This window comes from Oryctolagus cuniculus, chromosome 12, assembly GCF_051225735.1.
Source record: "Oryctolagus cuniculus isolate XC-2025 breed Fujian yellow rabbit chromosome 12, ASM5122573v1, whole genome shotgun sequence".
NCBI classification, from domain to species: domain Eukaryota; kingdom Metazoa; phylum Chordata; class Mammalia; order Lagomorpha; family Leporidae; genus Oryctolagus; species Oryctolagus cuniculus.
The window spans coordinates 94,432,595-94,459,229 of NC_142878.1; the positions used below are offsets into that span (position 1 = coordinate 94,432,595).

General features: G+C 39.4%; 1 long non-coding RNA gene across 1 annotated transcript in view; it reads right to left on the reverse strand.

Moving 5' to 3' along the window:
* Window positions 1-15,500: 15,500 nt before the first annotated feature.
* Window positions 15,501-26,635, reverse strand: part of LOC149123171 (uncharacterized) — a 97,583-nt gene continuing 86,448 nt past the window's right edge. Inside the window, exons 3-4 of the long non-coding RNA XR_016218575.1 lie at window positions 24,156-24,290; window positions 15,501-15,622 (exon numbers count right to left, since the gene is read on the reverse strand). This is a non-coding gene — a long non-coding RNA (uncharacterized LOC149123171). The remainder of the gene's footprint in view (window positions 15,623-24,155; window positions 24,291-26,635) is intronic.

A 26,635-nucleotide genomic window follows, 5' to 3' on the forward strand; every position in this document is an offset into this window, starting at 1 on the left:
GGCTTTATCTACGGACTTGACGGTTTTGAGTGCATTTTAGCTTGTAACTTTTCGATTTCTGCCAGAAAACTCTCATGGGTCCACATGGAGTCAATTCCTCCACACATTCGACATTTACCAGCAGAAAGCTTCAGAAACCCGAGAAAACATGCTATTTCTGTTTGTGAACATGACATTGGATCCATTTGCCAAACAGAAAGATTGTGCTTTTCTCCAAAACCAGTTGACAGTGATTTTTTGGTTAAATTTCACCCGAATTCCACAACATTTTCTCAGGATATGGCTGGATGAAGGCAGAAATATGCAGTGTATTGTGGCTATCTCAATCCCAGATCTTGCTACAGCGTCTCTGTTTGTTTGTGTTTTCTGGGCTTTACACACGGACTTGAGGCTTTTGAATGCATTTTAGCATGTAACTTTTTGGTTTCTACCGGTAAACACTAATGGGTCCACATGGAGTCAATTCCTACACACATTCGACATTTACCAGCAGAAAGCTTCAGAAACCCGAGAAAACATGCTATTTCTGTTTGTGAAGATGACATTGGATCCACTTGCCGAACAGAAAGATTGTGCTTTTCTCCAAAACCACTTTGACGGTGATTTTTTGGTTCAATTTCACCCGAATTCCAAAACACTTTGTCCGGATATGCTGGAAGAAGGCAGAAATATGCACTGTGTTGTGGCTATCTCAATCCCAGATCTTGCTACAGCCTCTGTGTTTGTTTGTGTTTTCTGGGCTTTACACACGGACTTGAGGCTTTTGAATGCATTTTAGCATGTAACTTTTTGGTTTCTGCCGGCAAACGCTAATGGGTCCACATGGAGTCAATTCCTACACACATTCGAGTTTTTTGGCAGACAAATCACAATCCAGAGATTACAAGCAGGTTCTGTTTGTAAACATGACATTGGATCCACTTGCCGAACAGAAAGATTGTGCTTTTCTCCAAAACCACTTTGATGGTGATTTTTTGGTTCAATTTCACCTGAATTCCACAACACTTTGTCCGGATATGCCTGGATGAAAGCAGAAATATCCGGTGTGTTGTGGCTATCTCAATCCCAGATCTTGCTACAGCCTCTGTGTTTGTTTGTGTTTTCTGGGCTTTATCTACGGACTTGACGGTTTTGAATGCTTTTTAGCATGTAACTTTTTCTTTGTGCCGGCAAACGCTAATGGTTTCCACATGGAGTCAATTCCTCCACACATTCGACTTTTCTAGGCAGAAAGCTTCAGAAACCCGAGAAAACATGCTATTTCTGTTTGTAAATATGACATTGGATCCACTTGCCGAACAGAAAGATTGTCTTTTCTCCAAAACCACTTTGACGTTGATTTTTTGGTTCAATTTCACCCGAATTCCACAACACTTTGTCCGGATATGCTGGAAGAAGGCAGAAATATCTGGTGTGTTGTGGCTATCTCAGTCCCAGATCTTGCTACAGCCCCTGTGTTTGTTTCTGTTTTCTGGGCTTTACACACGGACTTGAGGCTTTTGAGGGCATGTTAGCATACCTTTCTTTTTTCTGCCAACAAAAGCTAATGGGTTCCACATGGAGTCAATTCCTCCACACATTCGGGTTTTTTGGCAGAACAAATCACAATCCAGAGAAAACATGCTGCTTCTGTTTGTAAGCATGACAGGGGATCCACTTCCTGAACAGAAAGATTGTGCTTTTCTCCAAAACCCACTTTGACGGTGATTTTTTGGTTCAATTTCACCCGAATTCCACAACACTTTGTCCGGATATGCCTGGAGGAAGGCAGAAATATCCGGTGTGTTGTGGCTATCTCAATCCCAGATCTTGCTACAGCCTCTGTGTTTGTTTGTGTTTTCTGGGCTTTATCTATGGACTTGACGGTTTTGAGTGCATTTTAGCTTGTAACTTTTCAATTTCTGCCAGAAAACTCTCATGGGTCCACATGGAGTCAATTCCTACACACATTCGACATTTACCAGCAGAAAGCTTCAGAAACCCGAGAAAACATGTTATTTCTATTTGTAAACATGACATTGGATCCACTTGCCGAACAGAAAGATTGTGCTTTTCTCCAAAACCACTTTGACGGTGATTTTTTGGTTCAATATCACCCGAATTCCACAACATTTTCTCCGGATATGGCTGGAAAAAAGCAGAAATATCTGGTTTGTTGTGGCTATCTCAATCCCAGATCTTGCTACAGCCTCTGTGTTTGTTTGTGTTTTCTGGGCTTTATCTACGGACTTGATGGTTTTGAATGCTTTTTAGCATGTAACATTTTGTTTTGTGCCGGCAAACGCTAATGGGTTCCACATGGAGTCAATTCCTCCACATATTCGAGTTTTCTAGGCAGAAAGCTTCAGAAACCCGAGAAAACATGCTATTTCTGTTTGTAAACATGATATTGGATCCACTTACCAAACAGAAAGATTGTGCTTTTCTCCAAAACCACTTTGACGTGGTTTTTTGATTAAATTTCACCCGAATTCCACACCACTTTTTCCGGGTATGCCTGGATGAAGGCAGAAATATCTGGTGTGTTGTGGCTATCTCAATCCCAGATCTTGCTACAGCCTCTGTGTTTGTTGGTGTTTTCTGGGCCTTATCCACGGACTTGACGCTTTTGAGTGCATTTTAGCATGTAACTTTTTGGTTTCTGCCGGCAAACGCTAATTGGTTCCACATGGAGTCAATTCCTCCACACATTCGACTTTTCTCGGCAGAAAGCTTCAGAAACCCGAGAAAACATGCTATTTCTGTTTGTTAACATGACATGGGATCCACTTGCCGAACAGAAAGACTGTGCTTTTCTCCAAAACCACTTTTATGGTGATTTTTTGGTTAAATATCACCCGAATTCCACAACACATTGTCCAGATATGCCTGGAGGAAGGCAGAAATATCTGGTGTGTTGTGGCTATCTCAATCCCAGATCTTGCTACAGCCTCTGTGTTTGCTTGCGTTTTCTGGGCTTATCTACGGACTTGAAGCTTTTGAATGCATTTTAGCATGTAACTTTTTGGTTTCTGCCGGCAAACACTAATTGGTTCCACATAGAGTCAATTCCTCCACACATTTCAGTTTTTGGCCAGAACAAATCACAATCCAGAGAATATATGCTGGTTCTGTTTTTAAACATGACAGTGGATCCACTTGCATAACAGAAATATTGTGCTTTTCTCCAAAACCACTTTAACGTGGCTTTTTGGTTAAATTCACCTGAATTCCACAACACTTTGTCCGGATATGCCTGGATGAAGGCAGAAATATCTGGTGTGTTGTGGCTATCTCAATCCCAGATCTTGCTACAGCCTTTGTGTTTGCTTGTGTTTTCTGAGCTTTATCCATGGACTTAATGCTTTTGAATGCATTTTAGCATGTAACATTTTGGTTTCTGCCGGCAAACGCTTATTGGTTCCACATGGAGTCAATTCCTCCACACATTCAAGTTTTCTAGGCAGACAGCTTCAGAAACCCGAGAAAACATGCTATTTCTGTTTGTGAACATTACATTGGATGCACTTGCCGAACAGAAAGATTGTGCTTTTCTCCAAAACTACTTTGACGGTGATTTTTTGGTTAAATTTCACCTGAATTCCACAACACTTTTTCCGGATATGCCTAGATGGAGGCAGAAATATCCAGTGTATTGCGGCAATCTTAATCCCAGATCTAGCTACAGCTTCTGTGTGTGTTTGTGTTTTCTGGGCTTTATCTACTGACTTGACGCTTTTGAATGCATTTTAGCATGTAACTTTTTGGTTTCTGCTGGTAAACCCTAATTGATTCCACATGGAATCAATTCCTCTATATATTCGAGTTTTACCCGGAGAAAGCTTCAGAAATCCAAGAGAACATGCTATTTCTGTTTGTAAACATGACATTGGATCCACTAGCCGAACAGAAAGATTGTGCTTTTCTCCAAAACCACTTTGACGGTGATTTTTTGGTTAAATTTCACCCGAATTCCACGACACTTTGTCCAGATATGCCTGAGGAAAGCAGAAATATCCGGTGTGTTGTGGCTATCTCAATCCCAGATCTTGCTACAGCCTCTGTGTTTGTTTGTGTTTTCTGGGCTTTATCTATGGACTTGAAGGTTTTGAATGCAGTTTAGCATGTAACTTTTTGGTTTCAACCGGAAAATGCTAATGGCATCCACAGGGGTCAATTCCTCCACACATTCGAATTTTTAGCAGAACAAATCACAATCCAGAGAATACATGCTGTTTCTGTTTGTAAACAAGACAGTGGATCCACTTGCCGAACAGAAAGATTGTGCTTTTCTCCAAAATCTCTTTGACGTGCTTTTTTGGTTCAATTTCACCCGAATTCCACAACACTTTGTCCGGATATGCCTGGAGGAAGGCAGAAATATCCGGTGTGTTGTGGCTATCTCAATCCCAGATCTTGCTACAGCCTCTGTGTTTGTTTGTGTTTTCTGGATAGTATCTAGGGACATTTGGTTTTGAGTGGATTTTAGCATGTAACTCTTTGTTTCATGCCCACAAACGCTAATTGATTCCACATGGAGTCAAATCCTCCACACATTCGAGTTCTCTAGGCAGAAAGCTTCAGAAACCCGAGAAAACATGACATTTGTGTTTGCAAACATGACATTGGATCCACTTGCAAAAGAAAGATTGTGATTTCCTCCAAAACCACTTTGATGGTGATTTTTTTGGTTAAATTTCACCCGAATTCCAAACCACTTTGTCTGGATTTGCCTGGATGAAAGTAGAAATATCTGGTCTGTTGTGGCTATCTCAATCCGAGATCTTCCTACAGCCTCTGTGTGTGTTTGTGTTTACTGGACTTTATCTACGGACTTTCTGGGTTTGAATGCATATAAGCATGTAACATTTTGTTTTCAGCTCGCTAACGCTAATTGGTTCCATATGGAGTCAAATCCTCCACACATTTGAGTTTTCTAGGCAGAAAGCTTAAGAAACCTGAAAAAACATGATATTTGTGTTTTGGAAACATGACATTGAATCCACTTGCCGAAGAGAAAGATTTGGCTTTTCTCTAAAACCAATTTGATGGTGATTTTTTGGTTAAATTTCACCCGAATTCCACACCACCTTGTCTGGATATGCCTGGATGAAAGCGGAAATATCTGGTGTGTTGTTGCTATCTCAATCCGAGATCTTGCTACAGCCTCTGTGTTTGTTTGTGTTTTCTGGACGTTATCTATGGAATTTATGGTTTTGAGTGAATTTTAGCATGTAACATTTTGTTTTCTGCTGGCAAACGCTAATTGGTTCCTCATGGAGTCAAATTCTCCACACATCTGAGTTTTCCAGGCAGAAAGCTTCAGAAACCTGATTAAACATGATATTTGGGTTTCTAAACATGACATTATATCCACTTCCTGAAGAGAAAGATTGTGCTTTTCTTCAAAACCGCTTTGACGGTGATTTTGGTTAAATTTCACCCGAATTCCACACCACTTTGTCCAGATATGCCTGGAGGAAAGCAGAAATATCTGGCATGTTGTGGCTATCTCAGATCTAGATTTTACTACAGCCTCTGTGTTTGTGTTTTCTGGAAATTATCTACGTACTTTATGGTTTTGAGTGAATTTTAAAATCTAACATTTTGTTTTATGCCTGCAAATGGTAATTGGTTCCACATGGAGTCAAATCCTCCACACATTCAAATTTTCCAGGCAGGAGGCTTCAGAGACCGGAGCAAACATGATATCTGAGTGTGTAAAGATGACATTGGATTTACTTGCCGAAGAGAAAGATTGTGCTTTTCTCCAAAACCACTTTGACGGTGATTTTTTGATTAAATTTCACCCGAATTCCACAACACTTTGTCCAGATATGCCTGGATGGAAGCAAAATATCTGGTGTGTTGTGACTATGTCAGTCCTAGGTCTTGCTACAGCCTCTGTGTTTGTTTGTGTTTTCTGGACATTATCTATGAACTTTAGGTTTTGAAGGAATTTTTTTTTTAAACTTTTATTTAATGCATATAATTTTCCAAAGTACGACTTATGGATTACAATGGCTTCCCCCCCATACCGTCCCTCCCACCCACAACCCTCCCCTTTCCCACTCCCTCTCCCCTTCCATTCACATCAAGATTCATTTTCGATTATCTTAATATACAGAAGATCAGCTTAGTATACATTAAATATGGATTTCAACAGTTTGCTCCCACACAGAAACATAAAGTGAAAAATAATAGATGATTTTTTTTTAAATGATGATGAAATCAGAGCAGACCTATTGTCATGTTTAATCCCAGTGAGAGTCAAGTTGGGAATTGATAATTTCTTTTCTTTTCTTTTTTTTTTTTTTTTTACAGAGGATCAGTTTAGTATGCATTAAGTAAGGATTTCAACAGTTTGCACCCCCATAGAAACACAAAGTGAAATATATTGTTTGAGTACTCGTTATAGCATTAAATCTCAATGTACAGCACATTAAGGATAGAGATCCTACATGAGGAGTAAGTGCACAGTGACTCCTGTTGTTGACTTTACCAATTGACACTCCTGTCTATGGCATCAGTAATCTCCCTATGCTCCAGTCATGAGTTTCCAAGGCTATGGAAGCCCTCTGAGTTCTCCGACTCTTATCTTGTTTAGACAAGGTCATAGTCAAAGTGGAGGTTCTCTCCTCCCTTCAGAGAAAGGTACCTCCTTCTTTGATGACCTGTTCTTTCCACTGGGATCTCACTCGCAGAGATCTTTTGCCAGAGTGTCTTGGCTTTCCATGCCTGAAATACTCTCATGAGCTTTTCAGCCAGCTCCGAATGCCTTTAGGGCTGATTCTGAGGCCAGAGTGCTATTTAGGACATCTGCCATTCTATGAGTCTGCTGAGTATCTCACTTCCCATGTTGGATCACTCTCCCCTTTATTTACTCCATCAGTTAGCGTTAGCAGGTACTAGACTTGTCTATGTGCTCCCTTTGACTCCCAGTCCCTTCACCATGACCAACTGTGAACTGAAACTGATCACCTGGAACAGTGAGATGGCATTGGTACATGCCACCTTGATGGGATTGAATTGGAATCCCCTGGTATGCTTCCAACTCCACCACTTGGGGCAAGTCAGCCTGAGCATGTCCCAAATTATACATCTCTTCCCTCTCCCATTCCCACCACCATGTTCAACAGGGATCACATTTCAGTTAATTTTCAACACTTAAGAATAACTGTGCATCAATTACAGATCTAAACCAGTCATATTAAGTAGAACAGATAAAAAAACTACTAAGAGGGATAATGTATTAAGTTGTTCATTAACAGTCAGGGCTATGCTGATCAAGCCACCATTTCCCATAGTGTCCACCTCACTCCAACAGGTTTCCCTCTTGGTGTTCAGTCAGTCGTCACCGATCAGGGAGAACATATGGTATTTGTCCCTTTGGGACTGGCTTATTTCACTCAGCATGATGTGTTCCAGGTTCCTCCATTTTCTTGCAAATGACTGGATTTCGTTGTTTCTTACTGCGGTATAGTATTCTAAAGAGTACATATCCCATAATTTCTTTATCCAGTCTATCGTTGATGGGCATTTAGGTTGGTTCCAGGTCTTGGCTATTGTGAATTGAGCTGCAATAAACATTAGGGTGCAGACCTCTTTTTTATTTGCCAATTTAAATTCCTTTGGGTAAATTCCAAGGAGTGGGATGGCTGGGTCGAACGGTAGGGTTATCTTCAGGTTTCTGAGGAATCTCCAGACTGACTTCCATAGTGGCTTGACCAGCTTGCATTCCCACCAACAGTGGGTTAGTGTCCCTTTTTCCCCACATCCTCGCCAGCATCTGTTGTTGGTAGATTTCTGCATGTGAGCCATTCTAACCGGGGTGAGGTGAAACCTCATTGTGGTTTTGATTTGCATTTCCCTGATTGCTAATGACCTTGAACATTTTTTCATGTGCCTGTTGGCCATTTGGATTTCCTCTTTTGAAAAATGTCTATTGAGGTCCTTGGCCCATCTCTTAATTGGGTTGTTGGTTTTGTTTTTGTGGAGTTTCTTGATCTCTTTGTAGATTCTGGTTATTAACCCTTTATCTGTTGCATAGTTTGCAAATATTTTTTCCCATTCTGTCGGTTGTCTCTTCACTCTCCTGTTTCTTTTGCAGTACAGAAACTTCTCAATTTGATGCAATCCCAATAGTTGATTTTGGCTTTGACTGCCTGTGCCTCCCGGGTCTTTTCTAGAAATTCTTTGCCTGTGCCAATATCTTGAAGGGTTTCTCCAATGTTCTCTAGTAATTTGATGGTGTCAGGTCGTAGATTTAGGTCTTTAATCCATGTTGAGTGGATTTTTGTGTAAGGTGTAAGGTAGGGGTCTTGCTTCATGATTCTGCACGTGGAAATCCAATTTTCCCAGCACCATTTATTGAATAGACTGTCCTTGCTCCAGGAATTAGTTTTAGATCCTTGATCAAATATAAGTTGGCTGTAGATGTTTGGGTTGATTTCTGGTGTTTCAATTCTGTTCCATTGGTCTATCCATCTGTTTCTGTACCAGTACCATGCTGTTTTAATTACAACTGCCCTGTAGTATGTCCTGAAATCTGGTATTGTGATGCCTCCGGCTTTGTTTTTGTTGTACAAGATTGCTTTAGCTATTCGAGGTCTCTTGTGCCTCCATATAAATTTCAGCACCATTTTTTCCAGATCTGAGAAGAAGGTCTTTGGTATCTTGATTGGTATTGCATTGAGTCCGTAAATTGCTTTTGGGAGAATGGACATTTTGATGATATTGATTCTTCCAATCCATGAGCATGGAAGATTTTTCCATTTCTTGGTATCCTCTTCTAGTTCTTTCTTTAAGGTTTTGTAATTTTCATCGTAGAGATTTTAATGTCTTTGGTTAAGTTTATTCCAAGGTATTTGATTGTTTTTGTAGCTATTGTGAATGGGATTGATCTTAGCAGTTCTCCCTCAGCCATGGCATTGTCTGTGTATACAAAGGCTGTTGATTTTTGTGCATTGATTTTATACCCTGCTACTTTGCCAAACTCTTCTATGAGTTCCAATAGTCTCTTAGTAGGGTTCTTTGGGTCCCCTAAATACAGAATCATGTCATCTGCAAAGAGGGATAGTTTGAGTTCTTCCTTCCCAATTTGTATCCCTTTAATTTCTTTTTCTTGCCTAATAGCTCTGGCTAGAACCTCCAGAACTATATTGAATAGCAGTGGTGAGAGTGGGCATCCCTGTCTGGTTCCAGATCTCAGTGGAAATGCTTCCAACTTTTCCCCATTCAATAGGATGTTGGCTGTGGGTTTTTCATAGATTGCTTTGATTGTATTGAGCAATGTTCCTTCCAAACCCAGTTTGCTTAGAGTTTTCATCATGAACGGGTGTTGTATTTTATCAAATGCTTTCTCGGCATCTATTGAGATAATCATATGGTTTTTCTTCTGCAGTCTGTTAATGTGGTGTATCACATTGATTGTCTTGCGCACATTAAACCATCCCTGCATACCAGGGATAAATCCCACTTGGTCTGGGTGGATGATCTTTCTGATGTGTTGTTGCATTCTATTGGCGAGAATTTTATTGAGGATTTTTGCATCTATGTTCATCAGGGATATTGGTCTGTAATTCTCTTTCAGTGCTGCATCTTTCTCTGGCTTAGGAATTAAGGTGATGCTGGCTTCATAGAAAGAATTTGGGAGGACTCCCTCTTCTTCGATTGTTCTGAATAGTTTGAGAAGAATTGGAGTTAGTTCTTCTTTAAACGTCTGGTAGAATTCAGCAGTGAATCCATCTGGTCCTGGGCTTTTCTTTGTTGGGAGGGCCTTTATTACTGTTTCAATTTCTGTCTCAGTTATGGGTCTGTTTAGGTTTTCGATGTCTTCCTGGTTCAATTTAGGCATGTTGCATGTGTCCAGGAATCTATCCATTTCTGATAGGTTTCCCTGTTTGCTGGCATACAAGTCCTTGTAGTAATTTCTGATGATTCTTTTTATTTCTGTGGTGTCTGTTGTTACATTTCCTTTTTCATCTCTGATTTTATTGATTTGGGTCTTTTCTCTTCTTTTTTTAGTTAGTTGGGCCAATGGGGTGTCAATTTTGTTTATTTTTTCAAAAAACCAGCTCCTCGTTTGGCTGATTTTTTGGAATGTTTTTCTTGATTCAATCCTGTTGATTTCTTCTCTGATTTTAATTATTTCTCTTCTCCTACTAGATTTGGGTCTGATTTGCTGTAGGTTTTCTAGATCCTTGAGGTGAATTGAAAGCTCATCTATTTGGTGTCTTTCCAATTTCTTGATGTAGGCACCTATTGATATAAACTTTCCTCTTAACACTGCTTTTGCTGTGTCCCATAAGTTTTGGTATGTTGTGCTGTTATCCTCATTTACTTCCAGAAAGTTTTTGATTTCTCTTTTGATTTCTTCTATGCCCATTGTTCATTCAGGAGCATGTTGTTCAATCTCCATGTGTTTGCGTATGCTCTAGGGATTCCTGAGTTGCTAATTTCCAACTTCATTCCTTTATGGTCTGAGAAGCTGCATTGTATGATTCTAATTCTTTTGAATTTGCTGAGACTTGCTTTATGGCCTAGTATGTGGTCAATCCTAGAGAAGGTTCCATGTACTGCTGAGAAGAATGTAAAATCTTTAGCTGTAGGATTGAAAGTTCTGTATATATCTGTTAGATCCATTTGGGCTATAGTGTCGTTTAAATCTACTGTATCCTTGTTGATCTTCTGACCGGATGATCTGTTTATTTCTGAGAGTGGAGTATTGAAGTCCCCCAGTACTACTGTATTGGGGTCTAAGTCTCCCTTTAAGTCCGTTAATAAATCTTTTAGATAAACTGGTGCCCTGTAGTTAGGTGCATATACATTGATAATTGTTATATCTTCCTGTTGAATTGATCCCTTAATCATGATATAGTGTCCCTCTTTGTCTCTCTTAACAGTTTTTGTGGTAAAGTTTATGTTGTCCGATATTAAGATGGCTACACCCGCTCTTTTTTCATTTCTGTTGGCATGGTATATCTTTTTCCAGCCTTTCACTTTCAGTCTGTATGGATCTTTGTTGGAAAGATGAGTTTCTTGTAAGCAGCAAATAGATGGGTTTTGTTCCTTAACCCAATCAGCCAATCGGTGTCTTTTATCTGGACAGTTCAGGCCATTCACGTTCAAAGTGACTAATGATAAGTGGTAACTTTGCCCTGCCATTTGCCAAAGATAAGTTCTAATATATGCTTTGAATTCCCTGTGACCTTTTGCTGTGAGGTTTCCTTCCTTGGTTTCCTTCCTTTACCTTCTTTCATATTGATGACCGTGTTTCTGTGTTTCTGTGTGTAACACATCTTTAAGCATCTTTTGCAGGGCTGGACAAGTGGCAACAAATTCTTTCAATTTCTGTTTGCTATGAAAAGTCTTTATTTCACCTTCATTCACAAATGATAGCTTTGCAGGATATAATATTCTGGGCTGGCAGTTGTTCTCTCTTAGTATCTGGGCTATATCTCGCCATTCCCTCCTAGCTTTTAGAGTTTCTGATGAGAAGTCAGCTGTGAGTCTGATTGGAGATCCTCTGAGAGTAATCTGACGTTTCTCTCTTGCACATTTTAGGATCTTTTCTTTATGTTTCACTGTGGAGAGTTTAATTACAACGTGTCGTGGTGAGGATCTCTTTTGGTCGTGTTTATTAGGGGTTCTGTGGGCTTCCTGTACTAGGATTTCTCTGCCCTTCTCCAAACCTGGGACATTTTCTGCTAATATCTCACTAAAAAGGCCTTCTAATCCTTTCTCCCTCTCCATGCCTTCAGGAACTCCTAGAACCCGAATGTTGGGTTTTTTAATAGTATCCTGAAGATTCCCGACAATATGTTTCAGATTTCTAATTTCCTCTTCTTTTCTTTGGTCTGACTGTATCCTTTCCTGTTCTCTGTCTTCTAAGTCCGATATTCTCTCTTCTGCTTCACCCATTCTGTTTGTAAGGCTCTCTAATGTGTTTTTCATTTGATCTATTGAATTCTTCACTTCAGTCACTATCACAGTTTCCTGTTGTACTAGTTGTTTCATTTCATTTTTATTCCTCCTTAATATTTCATTTTCACGAGAGAGATTTTCTATCTTGTCCATTAAGGATTTGTGTAGTTCCAGAATTTGTTTTTGAGAACTTCTTAATGTTCTTATCAATTTTTTGAGATCTGCTTCTTGCATTTCTTCTATGTCATCATCTTCATAATCTTGAATTGGGGTGTCTTTTTCATTTGAGGGCGTCATGGTGACTTCCTTGTTTTTATTACCTCGGTTTTTGCGTTTGTTATTTGGCATATTGGAGATATTTGGTTTCTTCACTGTGGTGCTTTTTCTTGTTATACTATGACTCTAGATTAAGTGGACTATCTGTTTTTGATGGAGCCTTAGGGCTTGAGATGGGTGTGGCCTGAGAGCTCTCTTTGGTGTGCCAAAGGTGACACTCCCAGGTTAGGCGTGGTAAATCTCTCTCTCTCTCTTTCTTTCTTTTTTTTTTTTTTTGATTCAAAAGGGAAGTAATTCCGCACAGCTGGACGAAGTTGGAGGTAGTTAGCAGGCAAATGATATACCCACAGGAGCCAGAGATCGGAAGCTCTTTCCCAAGATCCCCACAGGGAATCTGTTCGGCCCTCAGAGTGGGCTCAAATTCTCCTTCAGCCTCCCACTGGGTTGCCAAAATTACGGAATTGTAGCGTCTCTGGAGAGTGCTCACGTGAATTCCGTGAGTTCTCTCCCCCACCGTCTCTTTTTTCACAGTCTCAGTTCAGTAGCACCACAAATTTACTAGCTCCTAATCTCCTGTTAATTCGCCCCGCCCAGAGTCAGGTTTTTCTGCTAGGCTCAGGGCCGGTGCAGACCTGAGGTCGCTCTGCTTATGACGTATGTCCAAGATGGCGCCTGCTCTTTGTCTTGCTCGCCCTTGAGAGGTGAGCGGAGAGAGAGAAACCCGTGTCCATACTAGTCACCCTTTTTTTTTTTTTCTCTCTCTCTCTCTCTCTTCCAGTTAGCCTTGTGAACTTCCCCCCCCGGGGGTCGTTCCCTCTAGTCTCCTCTCTCCACTTGCCTGCCGGTGTCTTGGGCTATTGAGGTTCGGCTCACCTCGCGTTCCAGCGCTGGTGTGTTGAGTCTGCCGCTGATGTCCCGAACTGTGGGCTCCCATGCTCTCCACGCAGGTCCGCTGTGAGTCACGCGTTCCGGAAGAGTTTCTTTTGCTGTTTCCTCCCCTACTCTTCCTTGAACCTGCAGTATCTCCACTTTTATTAAACTATCTCTCCCCAGACTATCAGTGTGCTCCCTTCCTATTCCGCCATCTTGCCGGACCCTCGGTTTTGAAGGAATTTTATAATCTAACTTTTTGTTTTCTGCTGGCAAACACTAATTGGTTGCAATGGAGTCAAATCCTCCACACATTCGAGTTTTCCTGGCAGAAAGCTTCAGAAACAAGAGAACGCATGATATTTGTGTGTGTAAAGATTACTTTGGATCCACTTGCTGAAGATAAAGTGTTTGCTTTTCTCCAAAACCACTTTGACAGTGATTTTTTGGTTAAATTTCACCCGAATTCCACACCACATTGTCCGGACATTCCTGGATGAAAGCAGAAATATCTGGTGTGTTGTGGCTATCTCAATCCCAGATCTTGCTACAGCCTCTATGTTTGTTTGTGTTTTCTGGACATTATCTACGGACTTCATGGGTTTTAGAGAATTTTTGTGATGTAACGAGGCTACACCCTGGCCTCCAGACTTGTTTTTTCACCAGTGAGTCTATTGTAAGAACAATATGCATGAGTACATTCTTATAGAATATTTCTGCAGTGGTCTTTGATTTCTTACAGATTTTAGTCTTATAAAATTATGCCAAATCATTATATTTACTTGTTTACTCAGGAGACACAAATATTTCCCTTTAAATTGAAGAATCAAATTGGAAATGCTGAGAAGCAATTAATTCTTGTATGTGGTAATTTGCAGTAACCAGTAAGGATGGCTAAAATATATATACATATACATATACATATACATGTACAAATTTAAAATGCAAACCAAGAAGTGAAAAATGTTTTTGTTACTTTAAAAATGAATGTTATAAATTCTCTCCTTAAAATATATTTCACCAGTGCTGGCACCCCAGGTTCTAGTCCCAGTTGGGGTGCTGGTTCTGTCCCGGTTGCTCTTCTTCCAGTCCATCTCTCTGCTGTGACCCAGGAGAGCAGTGGAGGATGGCCCAAGTGCTTGGGCCCTGCACCCACATGGGAGATAGGGAGGCCATGGTGGCCATTTCGGGGGTGAACCAATGGAAGGAAGACCTTTCTCTTTGTCTCTCTCTCTCTGTCTAACTCTGCCTGGCAAAAAATAAATAAATTTTGCTTTGTACACTAAGTTCTTATTCTGAAGATGTTAATGTGTATCACATTTTTATTGAGAAGCAAAGAAAATGTTCCATTTAGAATATTAAAAACGTACAATTTTAAATTTTGCTGAACAGTTTGTAATAGTTGAATTTGTATTTTTAGGCATAATAAATGTTTTCTTCTTGATGTATTATGACAGATATATTATTTTAATGGTAGTGGAATGTATGAGGTAAATGATCCAACATTTGTTTTCATTAGATCAAACTTTCCATGGGGTACCTAAACTTAGAATGAGTTTGATATCACAACACTATTTACATTCTCTGTAAGAAAAATAAAGGACATTTGTCCCTAGATTTCAGATCACAGAATGAGATAGTCCAATTTATTTTTGGTTCTCAGTGATGTATTGCTGTGTTTTATAACACCATGCATTCATGAAAAATAGATTTTTATTCAAAAGTTCACATTTGTACCACTTTTTTTTCTGTAAGTCTAAAATTTTTCTAAAGGTCAATCTTTCTATAAAAAAGTTCATATGTGTTGCCTGATGTAATCAATTTCTTTTTTTCTAGATTTATTTTTATTTATTTGAAAGACAGTTACATAGAGAGGTAGAGACAGAGAGAAAAGTCTTCAATCTGCTGGTTCACTTCCCAATTGGCTGCAAAAGCCAGAGCTGAGCTGAGCTGAAGCCCAGAGCTGGAAGCTTTTCTCAGGTCTCCCACATGGGTACAGGGGCCCAAGGACTTGAGCCATCCTCTGATGCTTTCCCAGGTGCATTAGCAAGGAGCCAGATCAGAAGTGGAGTAACTGGGACTCAAACCAGCACCCATATGGGATACTGGCACCATAGGCTGGGGTTTTAACATGCTGTGCCACAGCACTGGCCCCTGTAATCAATTTCTAAAGTGTATACACTGACAAGAAGAATTACACAAAGTACACTCATCTAACAAGGCATATCTTTGCTAAATTTAAAGACGATGGCTTTACCTGCTACACCTAATGCTAGCCTCAAGTATTTTGTTTGGAGCAATACTCATCTGCAGTTTTCATAGGTTTTATCAGAAAGCATCATTTGATAGTAAATCCTTTTAGTGAATATATGAAATAGATCAAACATTGAATTTGTGAAAAAAAATGGCTGCCATTCAGATCTTGCCAAGTCTAAGGCTTTGCCACTTCATGATTATATATCCTTGGGCAAACCAGTTACTAACCTCTTCATGCCTCAGTTGCATTTTCTTCAAAGTTAAGATAACAGGAGCTACCTCCATTTTTCTGGAAACAAAATTCTGGAAACATCACCTGGTATAAAATAAATGTTAGCAATTATTATTATTATCTATTCACATTTTCCTAAATAAAGGTATTTAAATATCTGTGCCTTTATGCTTAATGTTGTAGTGTACACATTTAGATACAACTCAAATTTATTTGAAATTATATACATTCAATTTTTGTAAAACTTCATATTTTGCTTGACATGGTAACTCAAACTAGATTCAATTCCTTTTAATTTGATGAGTGAGCCATTTCTTATTTAATTCCATAGATAATGTAACTTATTCACTCATTTGTGCTTTGTGATGATACCTGCCTCTTTTTCAAAACAGTAAATAAACTGCATCATTTTTGGTCAAAAATAAATCAATAGAGTAAATTGGTATTTAAAGAAAGGGACTATTCTTTGGCAGTAATCTTAAACTAGCACATTGATGCACTTTGGTAAATGCATTGGAGACTTGCTGATTTTGTATGTGCATTTGTGAATGTATGTATGGTACATGGGTGTGTGTGTGTGTGTGTGTGTGTGTGTGTTCACGTGCTTAATTTAAAGCTACAATAAAATTGTAGCATTATCCAAAGAAATAATTCTAGAAAATCATGGTTTGCAATAATTTTTTCTCTTTGGAGATTATGATGTTTAGATGATGCCTAAAAAGTTCCTGTGAATTTTTTTCAGAATTCTAGTAATATATAACACTGAAATTCATACTGAAGGGGAAAATAGTTGGGTTAAAAGATATCATTAGACTACAGAACCAATCAGCCATAATTCAGGCCCCCAAATTAAACTACTTGTATGAGAAAATTTAAGTAGTTGTATTGATGTCACATATTGTTTGCAAACAAACGTATCTTTTTAAAAATTATTTATTTATTTATTTGAAAGCCAGAGTTACACAGAGAGAAGAAGAGGCAGAAAGGAGAGAGGTCTTCCATCTGCTGGTTCACTCCCCAATTGGCTGCAATGACTAGAGCTGCACCGACCCAAAGCCAGGAGCCAGGAGCTTCTTCTGGGTCCCCCATGTGAGTTCTGGGGCCCATGGACTTGGACCATCTTCCAGTGCTTTCCCAGGCCTTAGCAGAGAGCTGGCTCAGAAGTGGAGCAGCTGGGACTTGAACCGGCATCCATTTGGGATGCTAGCACTGCCAGGCTGCAGCTTTACCCGCTATGCCACAGTGCCAACCCCAAATGTATCTTAATATAACTGTATTTGATAAACACATAACATTAGTGTTGAAAGAATAAATAATTATGAACCTCAATGAAGGCAATTTGTCATTAGGTAACAAAACCATGAAATACTATTCAATTGATTTCTAGTCCAGATATTTCTTCATAAAGAAATTTTAAACAAAATTATATTGATGCCAAAATATTCACAATAGAATGATTCCCAAAAGTGCAAACATATGGTAATCATTTACATTGGATGATTGCTTGATAAAATTCATCCATAAATTTAATGTAGTCTATAATTTAATAAATCCTTTAAATTAATTGAATTAGTTTGAGGATATTCTTTGAATAGTGTCTATAAAAAGTGTAGGGCAATAATTTATACTGACAATCATTTAATGTGTAGAAATCAATGCCCATAATGTTAATTGTATGATAGAATTATAGATTTTCTTGAAACTTTCAATATTCTTGTTTTCCATGCTGCCTTGTTTTACAATGAGAAAACATTTAAAAAATTACTTGAGAGGGAGAGACAGTAGCAGAGCTCTCTTCTGTTGGTTCACTTCTCAAACACCAACAAAGTAGATCTTAGTCAGCCTAAAGCTAGGAGCTGGAACTGAATGCAAGGCTCCCACATGAGTGGGGAACCCTACTACTTGACCAGTCAGCACTGCCTCTCAGGGTCTGTGCTGGCAGGAGAGTGGAGTAAGCATCCGGAGCCAAGATGTGAACCCAAGTACTCCAACGTGGGACACTGTTCCCAAATGGCATATTTTTAAAAAGATTTATTCCTTTATTTAGGAGGCAGAGAGAGAGAGAGAGGTCTTCCATCCTTAGGGTTTTTCTCCAAATAGCTGCAATGGCCAGAACTGGGCCAATCAAATGCCAGGAGCCAGGAGCTTCCTTCAGGTCTCCCATGTGGATGCAGGGGCCCAAACCCTTGTGCCATCTTCAACTACTTTCCCAGGCCTTAAGCAGATAGCTGGATCAGAAGAGGAGCAATCAGGACATAAACTGACACCCATATGGGTTGTCAGTGCTGCAGGCGGAGGCTTAACCTACTAAACTGCAGCACCATCCCCCCAAAATGGCATCTTAACTGCTAAGCACAATCCCTTCCCAATGTTATCTTCATTAGAAAGAAACGTATACCTGCATCCTTTTTGTAAGCTTGACTGTGAGTTGAACTATAGGAACTAGTTGTCTCCCTCCCTCAGGCTGGGCTGGTTGTCTACAACACTCTGGGTCACCACTGACCCCAGGCCTCTTGAGTAGACCCCCTCATGCAGCACAGTCCCCTAGCCCATGGTGGGGCATGAGTGGAGAGGGGTGGTGAAGACCAGGGCAGCACTAAATCAGGTGACTGTGGAATTACTCTGGGCAAGGCTGGTGGATCACACTGCTGCTGGTGATTGGGAGCACATACCACTGATGCAGATTCTCATGGTTGGGAAGCAGCAGCTCAGTGGCCAGTGCCTCACACACACATTCCACCGGTTGGCTGGCTGCAAACTCTGCCTGTGCCCACAGCATAGAGCAGGTGGAGCAACTACCTGAATGAGGAGAGGGCAGATGGCATGCAGCATAGCCATAAGTAATGGAGGAAACAATTTCTCAAAGGTCAGAAGAGTTTGAATTTCTAGAGCAAAACTGCAAAGTACTTTTAAGACACTAAAAGTCAGTGACTTGCAACTGGGTGTCTGATTTTACAAAATACCTTGAAAACAGACCCATTGCGTAAGTATCTGACATGTCAGAGGGAGAGAATCTGACTCTGAGGACATCGTATTTTCATTTCCACATTTTGTTGACTCTACCTTACAGCCACACAGAATTTGAACCCTATTGTCAATCTGATTTAACCATCTACTTCAAGTAAAATACCTCAAGTCATTTTCCAATCCAGTGAAGCTGCACATTGCTGCACCATTCAGAGGAAGAAAACATCCCAGTGTCTCTCCTCCAAGTTGCCCAAGGCTCATGCAATCATTGTGTTGCATCCTGCAGCTGATGCCCACCTTTGTAGCCAACGATCCTGCCAGTAAATGCAGCCAGCATCTCCAAGTGTTAAGGACAACCCCTTTCAAAGAATCCACCTAAATGTAACACTGCAAGGGAAAAACATACCTTGTGCAGCTGGGTCACCAAACAGAGATGTGAGTGAAACAGTGGCAGAAGTTGATGAAAAAGAGGGTGCTCACTTTGACTTTTCTGTGCCTACCTCAGAGACAGTCATGTATAGATATCAGCCGGCCCATGTCCTCAGGACAAAAGCTGATGATGGGTTCTCAGGTGCCCAAAGCATCTGTCATATCTCTTGTACCTCAGTGCTTTTTACAAAGCCCATAGCTGCCAATGGTGAGCTCAGATGATACCAGGCTCTCCCATTGACTCCATCCCTGGGTTTTCCCATTTAGCAGATAAAGTCTTTTCTCAGATTGACTCTTCCAGAATAAGAAGTCCCATCTGTAGTTATCCAGGATGTGACAAGACCTACTTTAAAATTTCTCATGTGGGACCACATCTGTGTTGTCTGCAATAGCCTGCATCACCTATGGGTGCCAGTTCAAGTCCTGGCTGCTCTGTTTTGGATCCAGCTCCCTGCTAATAAACCTGGAAAAGCAGTGGAAGATAGCCCCAGTACTTGGTCCCCTGTACTCACATGGGAGACCCAGATGAAGATCCTGGCTCCAGGTTTCAGCCTGGCCCAGCCTTGACCATTGTGGCCATTTAGGGAATGAACCAGTGGATGGAAGATCTCTATCTCACTCTTGCTTTCTGTAATTCTGACTTTCAAACAAATAAATAAATCTTTTAAAAACTCTCATGCGATAGTCCCCAGGACAACACATACAGGGAAAAACCCTTTTAGCTGTAAGTGGAGAGGTTGTGAAAGCTTGTTTGCCCCTTCAGATGAACTGTCCATGGCCCTTCAGGCCAGGGCTTTAACCCACTGCACAACAGCGCCGGCCCCAATTTTTATCCTTTTTAAGGAATGACCATACTGTTCTCCATAACATCTGTACTAATTTGTGTTTTCACCCACCATATATGAAGGTTTTCTTTTCCCATATGCTCTCTGGCATTTGTTATTTTTTATCATTTTGGCATAAAGATGATATAGTATTGTTCATGTTTTTGTGTATTTTGAAATCAGATAATTTGTTTATTAAATATTTTTTTATTTGAAAGGTGGATTTAGAGAGAGAGGGAAAGACAGAGATAGCTTTCATCTGCTGGCTCACACCCCAGAGAGTTTCAATAGTTGAGCCTGGGGCATGCTGAAGTTAGGAGCTTCATCCAAGTCTCCCACGTGAGTGGCAAGGACCCAAGTCCTTCATCCATCTTCTGCTGGTTTCCCAGGTGTTTAGCAGTGAGCTAAATTGGAAGTGGAGATTCCTAAACTCAAAGTGGAACTCACATGATATGCTGGCCTCACAGATTGCAGCTTACCACACTTAGCCACAATGCCAGCCCCTCTATCAATTTAAATCCTCAAAAATAGGTCAGTAATGTTGGCATCTATCTCATTTTGTTTTTTCTCTGTTATTATTCAACTTATTGATGTCTTATTTTTGTTCACATTATTCCTCTCAATTGCTCTACCTGAGGTGAGTAGGGCTGCTGTGTTGCTTAAATGCAGTGTATGCTTTAGATTACTCATTTACTGAGTGCATGCCATTCACATAGCACTTCACTGAAGTTCTACTATGTCCCAAATCCTCTTCTAGGCACAGAATTCAGACCACTTTTCTCTTAGGCCTAGATCTTGCCTTTAACATACTACTTGGAATTTAGTAGCTCATGAAATCTGCAGACTGCATAAATGAATGAGTATTTTGAGGGCTGTGCTTTCATGGAGGAAGTTCATAAGAGACCAAAGGAATAAAATAAATCAAAAGTATCCACAGTGTATAGAATGTATACTATTTTACAAGTCACAGAGAAGAGGAAGAAGAAGGAAAGTAGTGAGACCAGAAAGTTTGTGGCAAGACTAACAGGCACTGGTCGAGAACTTAATAAGCCCATTAGGAAAGCAGTAAGGCTTCTTTACCCCCCTGTAGACTCTGCTCTCCAGAGGTGAACAGGGTCCTCTAACCCCACTTGCTGCACACACAAAAACATGAGCATTGTATTCTCCCACAGGTCTTGGAGACTGATATTGTGTTCTGATTTATATTTACATAATGGCTAGTGACATCGGGCATATTCACATGTTTTAACCATTTACATTTCTTCTGAGAAATGTCTATTCAGATCCTTGCCTGTTTCTTCACTGTATTTTTTGGAGTTTTTCCAATTTATGTAAATGTTCTAGAAATCTGTAAACATTCAGAGTTTTAACTTTTCCTGCCATTCTGTTCGTTGTATCTACACTCTAATGTTTACTTTGTTGTGAAGAAGTATCTTAGTTTGATATACTCAAATGTCTCTGTTTTTATTTTTGTTACTATTGCTATTGGAATCTTACCCAAAAGCTATTGTCTGTTGACAATATTTAGAGTTTCCCTATGTTTACTTGGGTTTTGGTCTTATGATTAGATTTTTAATTCACTGTGAGTTCACTTTCACATAGTGTAAGAGATGTTGGAGTCTATTTTCAGGCTTCTACATATGGATAACCAAGTTCCTCCGCACCACTTGTGAAAGAGATTCTTCTTTCTCCAGTTCATTTTAGTTCCTTTGTTAAATATGAGTTGCTGGTAGAAATTTGGGTTTATTTCTATGCTACCTATTCTTGTCCATTGAACTATGTGTCTGTTATTATGTCATTGCTAACACTTCTTCTTCTTTTTTTTTTTGCAGTTTATTTATTTATTTGAAAGGCAGAGTTACAGAGAGGTAGAGGCAGAGAGAGAGAGGTCTTCCATCCACTGGTTTACTCCCCAAATGGCCACAATGGCCGGAGCTGTGTTGTTCTGAATCCAAGTGTCGGGAGCCTCTTCCAGGTCTCTATGCAGGTGCAGGGGCCCAAAGACTTTGGACATTTTCTACTTTTTTCTCAGGCTATAACAGAGAGGGGTATAAGAAGTGGAACAGCTGGGAAACATACTGGCACCCATATGAGATGCCAGCACTGCAGACGGTGACTTTACCTGCTTTGTCATAGTGCTGACCCTTGTAATATGTCTTAAAATATGGTGTGATGTCTCCAGCTTTTTTTTTTTTGCTTTATAATATTGCTTTAGATGTTAAGCATCTCTCATGTTTCTATATGAATTTTAGCATCATTTTTTCTAGCTCTGAGAAGAACATCGTTGGTATGTTGATTGGGATTGCATTGAATTTGCAAATTGCTTTTGGCAGTATGGACATTTTGATATTATTCTTCCCATTCACAAACACAAGTTTTCTGTGAGACTGTCAAAAAGCCTTGACAAAAATTGGACTTTATTACACAAAAATTGATCACTTTTTGGGATCATTTAAATCCATATTTTTGCACTAATATTTGATAAATAATGAAAGACTTTCTCTGAGCATTTTAGTAGGAGAAATTAAAATATTTATTAATTTCTTTAAATATTGTTTAGATGTGATATTCAAATGTTGTTTAGAGCCATTGTCTGTATTCCCTCTAAATTAGGATCTTTTGCTTTTTGCCTGTTAAACTTGCCCTTGATTCAACAACCCTTTTTAATGTAATGTAAACTGAAAATGTCATTTCATAAGCTAAAAAAATGACAAAGAAGGAAAAAGAAGGGAGGGAGGTTGAGTATATAATTACGTTCTCTGAATTCTTTCTATAAACCATATTGAATCTTTCAAAAGCTAATTAAAATTAAAACTCTAAATTGGACCCTTATGACCAATATTTAAAACAAGTGATTAAAAACTGTAGATGTCTTCAATTTTGATTACCATTCTTATTTAGACTATCTGAAAGAAATCCGGTTTCTCACTTTAAAATATACCAGTGTATTAGAATTCAGTATTAAATGACTTCATTTAAAAGTGTTATTTAATCTATTGCTTTAAGTGGTAATACTATGGCTGTTGTATAACAAAATCCTTATAATTTTTCATAAAACAGAAAGGGCCTTTAAAACATCATCACTAAAAATATTAAGAGACCTAAAATATAACATTCTTAAAACCCAAGTGATACCATTCAAATTTTTCAAATATGCAGGGATAGTTCGTGTCAAGTAACTAAATAATTGTTAAGTGTATATATGTAATAGCTTCTATAAATTCTTTTGGCAAGGGCTGGCACTGTGGCATAGTGTGTGAAGCTGCCACCTGCAGTGCTGGTATTCCATAAGGGCATCAGTTCAAGACCTGGCTGCTCCACTTCCTATCCAGCTGTCTGCTATGGCCTGGGAAAGCACTATAAAATGGTCAAAGTCCTTGGGCCCCTGCACCTGCATAGGAGACCAGGAAGAGGCTCCTGGCTCCTGCCTTCCAGTTGGCACAGCTCCAGTCATGGAGGCCAACTGTGGAGTGAACCAGTGAATGGAAGACCACTCTCTCTGCCTCTCCTTCTCTCTGTGTGTAATTCTGACTTTCAAATAATATAAATAAATCTTTAAAAAATTATTTTGGCAAATAGATGAAGCTATTTGTTATACATTTCAAATAAATAGCAAACATACTAGAAAAATATATTGAATAAAATTTAAGCAACTCATAGCTATACACAGAAATTTCTCACCATAACAACATAGCAACCACTAAATTTCCAAACTTAATTTTCCACAACTTAGAATCTTTTTTTTAACTTTTATTTAATGAATATAAATTTCCAAAGTACGACTTATGGATTACAATGGCTTCCCCCCCATACCGTCCCTCCCACCCACAACCCTCCACTTTCCCACTCCCTCTCCCCTTCCATTCACATCAAGATTCATTTTCGATTATCTTAATATACAGATCAGCTTAGTATACATTAAGTAAGGATTTCAACAGTTTGCTCCCACACAGAAACATAAAGTGAAAAATAATAGATGATTTGTTTTAAATGATGATGAAATCAGATCAGACCTATTGTCATGTTTAATCCCAGTGAGAGTCAAGTTGGGAATTGATAATTTCTTTTTTTTTTTTTAACAGAAGATCAGTTTAGTATGCATTAAGTAAAGATTTCAACAGTTTGCACCCCCATAGAAACACAAAGTGAAATATATTGTTTGAGTACTCGTTATAGCATTAAATCTCAATGCACAGCACATTAAGGACAGAGATCCCACATGAGGAGTAAGTGCACAGTGACTCCTGTTGTTGACTTTACCAATTGACACTCCTGTCTATGGCATCAGTAATCTCCTTAGAATCTTTAACTCCAGAAGGAGTACTAAATTGACAGAACAGTGGCCTATGTATCAGGATACCTAATTCTAATACAGAATTATCCCTGCTACAACTTACCTATGTGACCTTGAACAATTCACTTTACTTCTCTGGGCCTTGGCATTTAGCATCCTCATGTTATAAAGGAGGCTCGGATAAGATCAGTTGTACTCAAGATAGACTTCAATGATCTCTCAGTTTCCAAACAGGCACCTTAATGGAAAGTAAAACTTTAGATCAAAGCTTACATTTTTAAATATAAATATATTTTGAACTGTTTCTACAACTAGTACAAAACAACACATTCAAATGTGTACCATGCCACTTTTGAATATTTGGGAATAATTAATGCATCATTTTAGAGCATTGTCTTGAGGCCAGTGCTGTGGTATAGCCAGAAAAGCCACTGCATGCAGTGTGGGCATCCCATATGGAGGCCGGTTCAAGTCCCAGCTGCTCCACTTTCCATCCAGCTCTCTGCTAGAGCCTGGGAGAGCAGTAGGAAGTTGGCCCAAGTCCTTGGGCCCCTGAATCTGCATGGGAGACCCTGAAGAGGTCCTGGCTCCTGGCTTCAGATTGGCATATCTCTGACCTTTTAGGCCATCTGGGGAGTGAACCAGCAGATGGAGGACATCTCTCTCTCTCTCTTCCTCTTGTTCACTATCTGTGTAACTCTGACTTCCAAATAAATAAATAAATCTTTTAAAAAATCAAAAGAATATTGTCTTGCACACAGTGAACCACTAAGTATAAGATATTATTAGTAATATTAGATTGAGATATTGACATAAACTAGGCAATAAGCCTAAAGATGCAAATTAATACCAAGAAATATAATCTCAAGTTTCTGTGTTCAACAAGGTAGTCTCTTTTTCACTCCTCTTTCAGTCCAGCTCTCTGCTATGGCCCGGGAAGGCAGCGGAGGATGGCCCAAGTGCTTGGGCCCTGCACCTGCATGGGAGACCAGGAGAAAGCACCTGACTCCTGGCTTCGGATGGGCACAGCTCCAACTTTGGTGGCCATTTGGGGAGTGAACCAATGGAAGGAAGACCTTTCTGTCTTTCTCACTGTCTATAACTCTACCTGTCAAATAAAAAAAAATTATTAGTTTTTCATAAAAACTGCAGTATTGAAAAGGTTCTAAAATCCCTCTAATTCTAAATGTCTGTGACTGCTAACTCATTACCACATATTGCATTCTTTACATCTGGATAATCATGATAATTCACTTTTAAATGATTAACAGATCTGCTGTTATATATAAATGCATGCTTTTCTGAAAATCATACAATAAACAGGCTACATACTTTACTTCAAGTAAAACTGCCATATCCAGTCCTACAATTGTAAATAAGACAGTTTCAATTGTTCAGCATTATAAATTATAAATTACAATAGCGTAGCAATAGTCATAAGAATAAAGGGGCCGATGCTGTGGCGTAGCAAGTAAAGCTGTGGCTTGCAGTGCCGACATCCCACATGGGTGCCAGTTCAAGTCCTGGCTACTCAAATTACTATCCAGCTTTTTAGGCAAGTAAGACTTACTATCTGGCAGTAGAGGATGGCCCAGGCCCTTGGGCTCCTGCACCTGCATAGGAGACCCAAAAGAAGCTGCTGGCTCCTGGCTTTGGATTGGCACAGCTCCAGCCATTGTGGCCAAATGAGGAGTGAACCAGCAGTTGGAAGACTGCTCTCTCTCTCTCTCTCCTTCTCTGTGTGTGTAACTCTGACTTTCAAGTAAAATTAATAAATCTTTTTTTAAAAGGACTAAATAAAAAGGAAGGTGAAGATTACAAAATTCTTTAACTTTTATTTAATAAATATAAATTTCCAAAGTACAGCTTTTGGATTACAGTGGCTTCCCCTCCCCCATAACTTCCCTCCCACCCATAACCCTCCTATTTCCTGCTCCCTCTCCCATCCCAGAATATTACAAAATTGTATGAAGGACATTTGTACAGTAAACAAATATACTGATTTCTAATGTAATATTTGAATACTTGAAGCAGGAAGGCTAAGTACTTCTTTGCCAAAATAACATGTTATGTCCAGTGTAAAACTCATTTGCCATCCCAATACACAAAGGGATTTGGGGCAATAAGGAAAAAAGAAGTCCACACATGCAAAAATGTTAAGCAAAACAAAATAGAGAATGTATTTAGTTTCATGCAAATCACATGAGAATCAATAGTATTCCGCCAATTTACAACAAATATTTTTAACTTTAATGAATGAATGAATTTTCAGTTACATAGCAGAAAACTTCTACCCTCTCCCATAAAACTGAAAGAGAAACTTTTTAAAAGTAAAAACTGATGAAAGAATTCTGCAATACATGTTAATGTTAAGTAGCCCAGCAGAGTTTATTTAGAAATACAAACACACAGACGGAAAAGAAATACATTAAAATCTTACTGAATAGTTCGGTAATAGTTCAGGATCCAATATAGTGTGCAAAAGATTCTGGATTTCCCAGTCACTTTGTATAGGAAATGATTTGGTTTGCTATGTAGCATGTAACTTTAGATTCCTGAACACCTCCACTTTGCTTCTTACCC